This window comes from Bos mutus, chromosome 13 (assembly GCF_027580195.1).
Source record: "Bos mutus isolate GX-2022 chromosome 13, NWIPB_WYAK_1.1, whole genome shotgun sequence".
Taxonomy (NCBI): domain Eukaryota; kingdom Metazoa; phylum Chordata; class Mammalia; order Artiodactyla; family Bovidae; genus Bos; species Bos mutus.
Genome location: NC_091629.1, coordinates 10,234,220 through 10,248,137, shown reverse-complemented (window position 1 = coordinate 10,248,137; position 13,918 = coordinate 10,234,220). Strand labels below are relative to the sequence as shown.

The 13,918-nt window shown below is 38.1% G+C and overlaps 1 protein-coding gene across 2 annotated transcripts in view; it reads right to left on the bottom strand.

Annotated features, from left to right (window-relative positions):
• PLXDC2 (plexin domain containing 2) overlaps positions 1–13,918 on the bottom strand; it is a 425,012-nt gene that overhangs the window by 11,751 nt on the left and 399,343 nt on the right. The gene's annotated exons all lie outside the window — the stretch shown is intronic.

The window sequence follows — 13,918 nt, the reverse complement described above, 5'->3', positions numbered from 1 at the left end:
AAGTTACAGCAGCAGAAGACACTAAAAGGCATTTCTCAGCCATAGTGGCACCAGAAATTACTATTCCATTTATCAGAGTACCTTTATTTTGGAGTAAATAAACCAATAAATATTAAAGGAAGTTTATTTCTACCTAAGAATTTTAATGTGAAAAATGTTAAATATCAGGTTAGGTATATTGGCATTTGGCAGCTTTCTAGATTGGCCAATTACATTCCACTGTCATGATTAATGGCTGTAAAAGAGTTTTCCCATCAGGTTGGAATGAGTATTATTAGCTTTACCTTCTGGAAAAATACCAGTCATGGTAATTGCATCTTGCCTGTTAATAATATTAGTACTGTCTCTATAACGTTATGTGGTCAAAATGCTTTATATTTATTAGCTGGTTAAGTCCCATTATGTAAGTGAAACTGAATTATCTTTATTTTCCTAAAAAAGAAGGCAAAACTGAGAGGGCTAAATAGCAATTTAGTGTCTTTGTTGCAACTAAAAATCATCATCAATGGAAATATACTAGAGATATAAACTATAAATGTTTCTAGAGAGATGGACACTGTAATTTATGGTCACTCCTGTTGTGGGAAAATGCCAATATGCTCATTCGTTCTTTAAAAAAAATCCCTGGCTGCACCAGATCTTAGATCCTCAGAACATGGGATCTTAGTTTCCCGACAAGAGATCAAACCCAAGCCCCCTGCACTGGAGGTGCAGAGTCTTGACCACTGACCACCAGGGAAGTCCTCCGTGTACTCATTCTTTATAACCCCCACTCTGGTTTCAGCTACTTCGCAACAGGGCTTCTTAGGGCACAGCTGCCCTTGTGTTTCTTGGAGTCAGGCAGCACCACTGTCTGTTCTGAAGCTCTACCTTACAAGGCCCATTTGGCCCATGGGTCCAGCAGGCAAGTACAGCCCTATGGACTAGCACTGATTTACCACTCAGGCCATAAAGACATTGTGTTACAGGTGACCATTAGAAAGGAGTGCTGATTGTCATCAAGAAGACAAGAGATGGCAGGTACTGGTGAGAACGTGATGGAAAGGGAAACTTAGACGCTATAGGTGGGAATGTAGATTGGCCCAAAGACTATGGAAAACAATCAGGAAGTTCCTCAAAAACTTAAAAATGAATCTACTACATGATCCAGCAATTCGACTTCTAGTATATACCTAAAAGAAATGAAAACAGAAGTCTGATGAGATAACTATATTCCCATGTTTATGGCAGCATTATTCACAATAGCCAAGATATGGAAACATCCCAGGTGCACAGCCATGGATGAATGGATAAAAAAGGATGCAGTATGGATACACAATGGAATATTATTCTGCCATGAGAAAAGAGGCTATCCTGTCATTTGTGACAGCATGGGTGGACCTTGAACACATGATGCCAAGTGAGGTAAGTCAGACAGAGAAAGACCAGAACTGTGTGGTATCACTTATCCGTGGAGTCTAAAAAAGTCAGACCTAAGAAAAAAGCAAACAGTGGTTACCGGGTAATACAGATGGGGAGATAAGATTGATAGTACGTAAGGGGATACACTTGTGATGAGTATTAAATAATATTGTACTATAAGCATGCAATGAAATAAATATCATTACAACAGCAACCATATTACAATATATAAATGTATCAAAGTAACACATTGTATGCCTTAAACCTACACAATGCCAAACTTATCTAATTAAAGAAATAAAAAGGAACACCACTGATGAGAATTGTTGATGATGATGCCTGGGAAAGTTACATTTTATCAAACATAATTAATCATATTTCATGCTATTAGAAGGTGATTTACACACATGATCTTATTTAATGTGTACAACTCAATCCTTTACCTTGCACCCAAACCTAAAAAGCTGGCAAATGGCAGATCCAAGATTTAAAATGAGAGCTACAAACTTCCAAAGTTAATTCTCCCACTATAGAAATTAGCCCTTAAAATTCATTACTTTGTGTACAACCTATCTGAAATTTGTGAACATAGTTCTATTTTTATTTCAATCTTAAACTATGACATTACAACAACTTCAGTATTCTAAGCATTACTAAGAATTCTAAGAATTACTAAGTTAATAATTAATTCTCTGTCTTAGGTGAAAAAGTTACAGGATTATTGATAATGTTTATCATGTTCTTTGTGAACTCATCACAGAGGTTCTCAAAATAGAAAGTACAGTGAAGCTACCACTGTTAACACAGTACAAACGTATTTTCTGAATTAATTTCATGTCCTTAAAAAATTTTCTTTCATCTTACCACTACTCATTAGAGGAAAAAACACCCTAACAAGATTTAAAATCACTAGAGATTCCACCACCCACACATAATTTGGTTCAATCTGTGTATATCACTTATACTCATTTCTAGAAACACTAAATCACAGCAGATGCTGTTTTATGAACTCCTTTATTTCCAATTAAGAACACAAAAAATTTTATGAACTATTCCTCTACAAAATTACTTTTAGTGCATGCAAAAGCATACTACGTATAACTCAATATGAGTTATACGGTCAATTTGATTTTGAGATTTTTTTTCCAGATTGTTTGATAGTATAAATAATGCTCCAGTGAATATTTTTGCTGCTAACCTCAAAGGAATATTTCTGATTAGTTCCTTTTATAAACTCACAGAAGTGAAATTATTGATCCAAAGAGAATGTGCAGATTATTTACTAAAAATATCTGAAATGTCTAACATGGTGCAAGATGCTGTTTTGAAGGGCATATGACCAAAGAAAAGTATAAAACATGGTTTCCATATGGAAGATAAAAACTTCTTCAGGGTTAAAGGGGTAAGACTTAATTTAGGTTTCAAATAAGCATTCTAAAGATGAACAAGATAGAATAGGTTGTTATATAACTACAAAATTATTCAAGACTCCTATTTTATATGTACAAAACGAAAAGATTTATACTTACTTCTACAGTTTTTGACTAGATGCAAAGAGAGGGCATTTCCCATAATACTATGTCAAAACTTACAATGAAATCTAGAAATTGTCATGCAACTGGTCTGATTTCATGCAATGAAATCTAGCAATTGTCATGCACTTGGTCTGATTTTACATTCTTTTACCAGTTTTTGATATCTCAGTTTTAACCCTAAAAATGCCACAGAGTAATAAGTTTATCAAAATCCTGCTTCCTTTCTAGAATGCTTCCACATATCACAAATCAATTAAATGATCCTAAATAAATCACTTGATTTCTCTGGGCTTTTGTTTCCTTATCTGTACAATGATATTTGGGGATCTGTCCTCTAAAATTGTAGGATCCTTATACCTGCTTGCCTGAGATAACTGAACACTGGGGAGAAAAGTTACTTAAAAACTTCTCAGGGTCATGGTTCTTCTGATCGTTGTCCCTCCTACCTTCCTCCACTAACTTTTAGGATCCCTAAACTGAAATCTATATAATTAGTTAGGACTATATAAATTAGTCCTAACTGAAGTTCTTTTCCTAGATCAATCTGCAGTTGCTCAGAGAATTTCCTTACAAATGAAAACAAGGGGTCAGTTCTCTGACTTTCACGATTCAATGTTTAGTTCTCATAGAACAATCTGTAAGGTTGGTGACTACCAACCTTATCTTTAAGCTTGGTAGATACCATGAGGCATCTATCCAGTAGACAAATGGGATCTAGAAACTTGGGCATCATGTCTGGCTCTGCCATGAAATATGATGGATGGGTCACAACCCAGCATTTAATACTTCTTTCTTGAGGCTTAAACATGTCCCAGTCTGAGTTCTTTTTAGAATGGCTAATTCGAATTGTTACAGAAACTGATGGGGGCCACAGGGTCACTTGTTAACAGAGCAGGATGTATGCTGAAAATTGAAAAATTCAGACCAGACTGTACTGTTAATTCATTACAGAGATGCAGGATGTCATGGCTTAAAACATGACTGTGTGTAATGCATGGGTGCTCTCTAACTTCATTTCTGAGAATTATTTATGCGATTCATCACATTCAGAAGTAAATGTTCACGCTGATATGTCTGCAATGGGGTGGGCCATGCAGGCAGGTATTCTCCCTAATTACTCCTTCAGAACTATTAACTGAACAGTCATTCAGATCTGTCTCAATGGTCTGCGGCGAGATAATTAGCTGAAATATCCACAAACAAACCTGCAGGGTACCCTCCGTTAGCAGTGTACACAAAACTGCAGCTGGAGACTTGTCTTCAAGCTCAGAGAGCAAAGCAGAGAGTGCTTTTTATGTGTTAGATGAACCCTTGAAAAGCAGTTACTAGACGTGAGTGTGAAAGACAAGAGGCTAATTCTGAACTTCCAGGCCTAGCTAGAAGACACCTGTGGTGTTTGATGGTGCTTGACAAGCAGTTGTTCTGAGATTTCTAGTATTTTGTGCTTTCTTTAGTAAACAGGGAGAAGTGGAAGGAGGCTGAGATTCTGAGGCGTGGACAGCATCTTGGTCCTGTCACTTCCCAGCACAGGACTCAGGCACAGTCGAGTGTTTTGTTAGTTTCCCCATTTGGAAAAGGAAATGAACTAGATAATTTTTTTCTAAGAATTTTTTCTTTTTTAATTAAAAAAAAATTAAACCATAGACCATTTGTTCCAATGAAATTTTACCTGAAGCCCAGACAGGATCACTCAGAGTAAAGGTCTCTCTTCATTACAATGGACGAAGCCCTGCTTACACACTTCCTGAGCCCTGGGGGATCCTGTGCCTGAGCATGGACTCGGAAACTACCGAACTAGATCTGCATTTCTCAGATTGTGATTCTTGTGATTCTCACAAGTCATCTTGTTAAAATGCAGATTCTGATTCGGCAGACCTGGGCGAGGTCTGGGACTCTGCATTTCTAACAAGGTCCCAGGTGATGCTGATGTTGCTGGTCCACAGCATGTTGGGAATTGCAAGGACAATGATTTGCTTTGCTCTCTGCAATCAGCATTCTTTAAAAGTAAGTGGAAGAAAAATATTGAACTCTGACTTTACTTGGATCTCCGCATACCTTCATAGAAACTCCAGTATGACTGGGTCAGCCTTTTCACATTTAGCTTTGATCACGTTTGACTGTCCAGAGGAAGGGAATCATTTCTCTCATCTCCTTATTTTGTGTTGCATATTAGTTCAACACAGGTTATATTCACTTATAAATCTGGGCTGCCAGTTTTAGCAAATGGATCTATAGGCCATCAGATAAATTTGAACGGCAGATAAACAATGAGTAATATTTTTAAACTATACTTCATGGCACATACTCATACTAAAAATTATTCATTGTTTATTTGAAATTCAAATTTATCTAAGTGTCATGTATTTGATTTGGCAACCCTAAATTCACAGGAAAACACAATATAATATCTGTGGGCCCTGGACAGTCAAACTTGCAATCTAATTAAAGTAAATGACTCCTATTTGTGGCTGTGTCTCTTTGCTTCAAAAATTGGAGGTTACTTTTTTCTTAAAAAGAGAACTCAAATGGATTTGTCTGGCTTCTGGTGTGACCAAGAATTCTAAGCAATAACTCTTGTGTGAAACAAAGCCTGGGTGTTTTGGGTTTTTTTTTTTGCACAGTCTCTACTCATCCTATTTTAGTTGCTTTTCCTCACGTGAAAGTTGTTTTACTATCCTGCAGTTGCCTCTTTTCCAATCGAAAATTATGAATTCCCAGTGGTCTGTTCCCTTCATTTTAGAACTGTGTTATGGATAAATCCTGAAGAATTAATTACTATAACCATAGTTAATACATACCCCAAATGAAAATTGTCCCAAAGCATATGAAGAACAGTTATTTACTGGGAATAACAAAACTATCATAATACTCACATGATTTTCTAAAAGATAAAGTACCCTTAAAGGGGGGATAGATAGATAGGGAGTTTGGGATTGATAAGTACACACTGCTGTATTTAAAATGGATAACCAACAAGGACTTACTATATAGCACAGGGAACTCTGCTCAATGTTATGTGGCAGCCTGGATGGGAGGGAAATTTGGGGAAGAATGGATACATACACATGTATGGCTGAGTCCTTTTGCTGTCCACCTGAAATTATCACAACACTGTTAACTGGCTACATTCCAATATAAAATAAAAAGTTTTTAAAAGGAGGGAATAGATTGGGAGTTTGGGACTGACGTGTACACACTAATATATTTAAAATAGGTTAGGACTTCCCTGGTGGTCCAGTGGTTAAGAATCCACCTACCAATGCAGGGACATGGTTTTGATCCCTGGTCTGGGAAGATTCCACATGCCTGCTGCTGCTATTGCTGCTGCTGCGAAGTCGCTTCAGCCGTGTCTGACTCTGTGCGACTCAATAGACGGCAGCCCACCAGGCTCCACCGTCCCTGGGATTCTCCAGGCAAGACTAGGGGCACCTAAACCCATGCGCCACAACTGCTGAGCCCATGTACTGCAGCTAGAGAGTAGCCCCTGCTTGCCACAACTGGAGAAGCCTATATGCAGCAATGAACACCCAGCACAGCCAAAAATAAAATTAAAAAAAAAGATAACTGGCAAGGACCTACTGTATAGCACAGGGAACTCTGCTCAATATTCTCTAATAAGCTAAATGGGAAAAGAATTTGAGAAAGAACAGATACATGCATAACTGAATCACTTTGTTGTATACATAAAACTAATACAACATTGTTAATCAACTATACTTCAATATAAAATAAAAAATTAAGAAACAAAATAAAATGAAAATTAAGCGATTATTGGCTGCTAAATTAGGGAAAGAAATTTTTTAATATGGGGAGAAAAATCTTGCAAACATACATTTCAAACAATGTCCTTTTTTTTTTTTTTTAAATATAGCCCACTGGATCTCAGGGAATTTCACTTGGGGAAATTAAAAAAAATTATTGAAGTCAAAGCCCACCTTGGCCAACTGATTTAGAATCTATCACTGGGGCTCAGGCAGTGGATTTTTTTTTTTTTTAAGTTCTCCGGGTCAGTCAGATGCACAGTAAGGGTTGAGAACCACTTTCCATGTCTATATCACATGCTCTCCTACTTCTGAGCCTTTGCCTGTGGCTCCCCTTACCTGGAATGCCACTTACTTCATCATTTTTACTTATGTAAACACTATCCATTTCATATTATTTCCCAGAAAGCTTTCTGGATTTCCACCTACAGATTAGAAGTTACTTTTCATCTTGCTATGTTGTCACAGACATTTCCTGATATTTTAGCTACATGTCTTATCACAGTTTAGCCCACATGGTTATCGCTTATGTGGTTGCATACATGCACCGTACGTATCTGTCCTTCAGGTCAACGTCATATCTGTTCAACCCTGAACTAGCCATGGCAGTGTGTACTGACAATCTGGAGTAGATCTGACATCTGGAGTAGATCGCTTTCATACGTAACATCTGTCTCTTCTGCAAGATGTTATTTTCAGTCATAATTGGAAAAGGAAATGAATAATAATAATGACCGGAAAAGAAGACGACAGTGAAAACCTTCCCGTTTTGAACTTCATAGATGTAATCACATCAGCAAAAAACAAATAAAAATACAAAACAAATATTACTGCACAAATGGTAAAATAGAATGACAATGTATTTTTGAAAAAAGGTGGAAAAGACACATGAGGGAATATTGCCAGATGGGTGAGTACCAGGTTCAGAGAATGATTTGCACTTTGTAAAAATAGAACTGACGTGACTCAAGTTCTTTTTTTTTTTTGTCTTCACAAACACAATGGTGTCATTCTTTATTTTGAATCTATTGTTTTAACACAGATGCTTGAAGTACTGGTGGGTTGGAGACCTGTTGATTCTGAACATATAAAAAGACTAGACTTTTATGGAGTCATGATTCATAAGAATTCATTCATCCTCTAAATGAATGCATACAACTGAGTCTGTTGTCAGATGCCAAGCATGCAACCCCCTTTGGGGGTTCTCTGAATTAACTTTCATGTAGAAGACAATATTCACTAAAGGAAAAGTAAAAAAAAAAAAACAGGTGCTGAGTTGAACTTTACATATATACTGTGTTAGTAAAACTCAACAGTGACTGAATCAACTCTTTAGACCTTAGGTCAGCAAAAGTTTTTAACACAATTTAGAATTTCAAACACACAGTGATAAGAAAAATCTTAGCTTATTTTGGTTTGCCATTCTATGTAGACAACCCCTCCCCTCCCCACTTATGATCTGAACCTGGGGGTAACTGTGCTCAAAGCCCTGTCCTTGGTTCCACATTGATCCACCACGTCTAGCAAAGTATAAGGCACAAAGAGACTCATATTGATTTGCATAGATCTTCTTCTCCAATTTATGCCTTGTGAGATACTAGCATCCAGAGTCTTCTTTTCTCTTTTGACTTCAACCCATTATTGGGCATTTTGTTGCCCCAAATAAGAATGACTGGTTGATAGTGACTATTAGTGCATTCATGTGGGTATAAGTGCATTCAGTCAGCCAATAAAATTGTTATTTAAGCACCTATATGTAAAACACAACACTAACTCAAGGCATTTAAAGTATATTTAGGGAAAATAAGGTATTTGCATACAAAAGATTGAATTCACTTAAAGCTAAAAACATACAGACAAGAGATTTGATTACTCAGTATAAAATCAAGTATGTGCTAAAACTATTTGAAAATAAATTTTATGAGTTTGGAGGAAAGAGGCCTTCCTTTGGATTTGAGTCATCAGAGATGCTTTTATGAGCAGATTGAACATGAAGGCAAAGGACAGAATGAAACTCTCAGTGCAGCCTGGAGGCTACTGGCTGAACTCATTCCAGGTCTTTAGAAAACCTCAGCCTCTGGTTTTGTGTGCTTTGTTTTTTCTCTTCTACTTTATCCCCTCCAACAACTTTAAGAACTTCAACATTCTCTTCCTCAGAATTCCTCCCCGATCACTTTGAAAATATCCACTTCTGTCTCTTCTATATTGCTCATCGTGTCTCATCTCAAAACAGCCATTTCCAAGGCCTGGCCATCTCCCTGCACTGCACTACCTCTAATTCCTTTAGATTAAGTTCTTCAGCTGTATCTTAAATTCTCATCCTCTACATTTTCCTATTCCAGACTCTAAGCAGTGACACTACTGCAGAAAAAAGTCACATATTCAGGCTAAGCCAGCCCTAAAGGATTAAGGCAGGAGATAGATGGGCCCCAGACTAAGCAGATAGAGTTCATTTCCTATGGACAGAAACGCCATAAAACAGGATAACTGGAGAGGCTGAGCCCTGCCCAGATAAAAGATAAGAGACCACATATTTCTCATTCTCAAAGTCAAGGAGACCTTCTTGATTAGAAAGCTCCTTGGAGGTCAAAAGGGGAGTGATGTCAATCTACCCATAGGCCTCTTTGTTGGAATCCATCTTGCTAAGAGATGTGCACATGGGCGGATCCTAAGATAAATGAAATACAGACTCAGAATCAGGCAAATAGAAATGACTGGCCAAAGGAAACCTGGAAGAAATGCCTCCATAAGTGATCCAAACTGCCACCGGGGCGTGACTCTATTTCTGAGTCACCCTGTGTGTCTCTCCACACTCCTCTTTTCCTCCTAATAAACACTTTACTTATTTCACTATCTTTGTGGGAATTCTTTTCTGCAACAATGAAGGGCCAGGGCCTTGTCACTGATCACTGGTCTAGTGGCTATGATTCACCGCTCTTACTGCTGTGGCCTGACCTCACTCTCTGGCCAGGATCCGAAACCCTGCTTCAAGCTGCTGCAGGCTGAGGCCACCTGAGATCAGAATCACACTCTTTCAATTGTGAACTCAGTGATAAGTTCATTTTTCTCTTGTTAAATCCGTATGATGCACCCAAACTCCATCCAGTTCCAATTCTCTCTCAATCATGTATTTCATCACCATTTTTATTGAGAAGATTAAGCCACTAAGATGCTAACCCTTCCCCTTGTTCTTCACTAAAGACTTCATATCCACTGATCCTTCTTGTCTGAAATAAAATGATAGTCTCTCTCCATGGCATAGCTAATTGCATTTCCTACTCAATCCTGTGCACCTTAAAAAAAAAAAGTTCATTTTTTTTTTCTTTACCTTATGCCTACACTCAACATCAGAAAAACAAAGAACCGCCTTTACTTGATTTTCTTTGGGGGGGGGCCTCATTACTAAATCTCTCTTGAATGTCTGACTGAATCCTCTGCCTTCACATTATACAATCATTTTCGCCCCTTAAATCTGATGTCCCCACCTTCCCTTGAAATTGCATCCTCACAGATGACAATCTCTTTGTCAAGTTAGTACCTTTTATTGCTTCAAATTCTTTGGCGTCTCTAGAGCTCTTTATAATGATGGGTACTCTTCATTTCTGATATTCTCCCTGTTTTGGTTCTCTAAGATGGCATATATTCTTGCATTTGGGTTTTTCCTTTTGTTTTCTTTTTTTTTTTAAATCAACTGTCTCCTTTGCTGGTTTCTAAATGCTAAATGTTAAGATGTCCTAAGAGAGCCATGAACTCTCTGATCCCTCTTCCCAGTGGCATTCTTTATTCTCTTGGAGTTCAATTCTCACTGTTGTAACTTTCATATTTTCTCACCTGACTGCTTTATCTTAATCCATTCCTTCCCTTCAGTTGCTTTTTTGAAGAGGCCCAACTGTGATTTGACCATCAGCTCAAAACAAACATGCTTAAAATCCACCCCTCTCACTTTCTTTCCTAAGCTAACTTTGTCTTCTGATGTTTCTAATTCTAATAACCAGAAAATTTTATGTCCCTTTTTCTCAGATTTTGTACTTTGGAATTATCTTTGCTTCTTTCTTCTTCATCCCACACTTTCAACGCAAAGAATCAGGACACCCTCTCTACCATTACCATGAATTAGCTCTAGGAGTTTTAGAAATTGCTTAACTTCTTCAAGTTACCTTCTCTGTACAACAATGACTACATTTACGGATCTCACTGAGAACCAAAGAAAATTAACTGAAGGCACTTTCAGATACAAAGTATTAAGCAGGTGAAAATGGCTGAATTCTGTCTTCTGCCTTCACATGGCTCTTGAATTAGCTTCATTCCATTCCTTCTATTAATACCCTACTTCAGCTCCCAGTTCTCATGTCACACATGAACTACAAATACAGCCTTCCAGCTCTCCTGTGTGGGTCCTTTCTCTCTTCTTCAGCTGTCTCCAGCCCATTTCCCTAATGCCTTTTCAATTTCTACTTCTTTATTACATCACTGATTCTGACTGCCTGTAGAGTGAAGCCCAGATTTTGTAGTTAGTTCTTCAAAATCTGTCACATGTAATCTCCATCTGCATTAAAGCTACTCCCAGTACTTACCATAGATACCAATATACAGTTGAATAAACCAACCAATCTGAACCTTCCTTGATTTAACATTTTTGTAAAATCATAACAGACCCTACTTGCATGTGAATGCCATCTCCTCCTCCACAGCCTGGCACTCATTTGAGACTCTGCTCAAATACTGTCTCTTTAATGAAACTCCCCCTGATTAAATTAATCTCTGTCTCTCTTTCCTAAGAATTTTTCAGTCCTTGACTGCACTATTTTGCCCAAGAATGCTCAAACCATCGCACAATTGCACTCATCTCACATGCTGGCAAGGTAATGCTCAAAATTCTCCAAGCCAGGCTTCAACAGTATGTGAACCGTGAACTTTCAGATGTTCAAGCTGGTTTTAGAAAAGGCAGAGGAACCAGAGATCAAATTGCCAATATCCGTTGGATCACTGAAAAAGTAAGAGAGTTCCAGAAAAACATCTATTTCTGCTTTACTGACTATGCCAAAACCTTTGACTGTGTGGATTACCACAAACTGTGGAAACTTCTTAACGAGATGGAAACACCAGACCACTTGACCTGCCTCTTGAGAAACCTGTATGCAGGTCAGAAAGCTACAGTTAGAACTGGACATGGAACAACAGACTGGTTCCAAATAGGAAAAGGAGTACGTTAAGGCTGTATATTGTCACCCTGCTTATTTAACTTATATGCAGAGTACATCATGAGAAATGCTGGGCTGGAGGAAGCACAAGCTGGAATCAAGATTGCCGGGAAAAATATCAATAATCTCAGATATGCAGATAACACCACCCTTATGGGAGAAAGTGAAGAAGAACTAAAGAGCCTCTTGATGAAAGTGAAAGAGGAGAGTGAAAAAGTTGGCTTAAAGCTCACAATTATGTAAAGTTTAAAAATAAAAAAAATAAATAAAAATAGAAAAAAATTTTTTTAAAACAAAGAGTTCTAGCATAAAAAAAAAAAAAAAGCTCATCATTCAGAAAATTAAGCTCATGGCATCTGGTCCCATCACTTCAGGCAGATAGATAGGGAAACAGTGGAAACAGTGACAGACTTTATTTTTTGGGGCTCCAAAATCACTGCAGATGGTGACTGCAGCCATGAAATTAAAAGACGCTTGCTCCTTGGAAGAAAAACTATGACCAACCTAGACAGCATATTAAAAAGGAGAGACATTATTTTGCCAACAAAGGTCTGTCTAGTCAAAGCTATGGTTTTTCCAGTAGTCATGTATGGATGTGAGAGTTGGACTATAAAGAAAGCTGAGAGCCAAAGAATTGATGCTTTTGAACTGTGGTGTTAGAGAAGACTCTTGAGAGTCCCCTGGACTGCAAGGAGATCTAACCCGTCCATCCTAAAGGAAATCAGTTCTGAATATTCTTTGGAAGGACTGATGTTGAAGCTGAAACTCCAATACTTTGGCCACCTGATATGAAGAACTGACTCATTGGAAAAGACCCTGATACAGGTAAAGATTGAAGGCAGAAGGAGAAGGGGACAACAGGGGATGAGATGGTTGGATGGCATCACCGACTCAGTGGACATGAGTTTGAGCAAACTCGGGGAGTTGGTGATGGACAGAGAGGCCTGGCATGCTGCAGTCCATGGGGTTGCAAAGAATTGGACATGACTGAGTTACTGATCTAAACGGAACTGAATTGACTGCACTATTCAGCATTGAATAAACCTTTAATGTTCCTTGTATTATTATTAAATTCCTATGTGGCTATTTGGTCATTCAAGTTTTTATGTTCTACAATTTCACCTATATAATAAGCTGGCAAATGTGATTATACAGAGGATGACCACATGACATTGTCCAAATTAGGACACTTTGAGAGGGAGTGGGAGAACTATTAACAACTATATCAGACAATAGATATAAACTAGGAGTTACACCTCTGTGATATTAACAGCATCTACCAGATTGCATTTCACAAGTAGGAGCTTCAGTTTGGATTGATTTTCCATGATATAAGTTGTGAAGATTCCAGTCCTCCTTAGTCTTAGCTCATAATACCATATTGATAATGTAGCTGGCAGTATCTCTTAATTTTTTGAACCAAACTGCCACGAGTGGTTGTTGTCTACTAAAACAGAGTAGTAATTTGCTGTTAGGCAATTTACTCTGAGGAAAAGCAATTTGCAGTGAGTGTGGAAACAAGCCAGCTCACGGGCACCTAGTGACTTGGTTAAAAGACGAGATAAAGCTACTTTGGTCATAAATGTTCTAATAAAAGTCGAATGTGAGTTAGTGCTGTTCTGAACAACGACAGGACTGGCTGCGGTCCCCGAGAGGCTGTTCTCATAAAGTAACTTGTATCTGGAGCATCACTGTGCTTCTCAGTGAGGTCAAAGAAAAGCAGCAAGTTAAACTCTAATTAGCCATGACCTTAGGGATGGCAAATGGTGAACTATCTTCTGTCCTAAAGGGATTGCATGTTTTAATCCACATTTAACCAGGAAACAACCCAACTGACTGGTTTGTGGGCCAGTGGACCCCAGCCATTTTGGCTCCAGAGGATGGTTTCATGGAAGACAATTTTTCCACAGACTAGGGTGGAGGAGTGGCTTCGGGATGATTCAAGAACATTACATTTCCTGTGTACTTTATTTCTGTTATGATTGCATCAGCTCCACTTCAGATCATCAGGCATTAGATC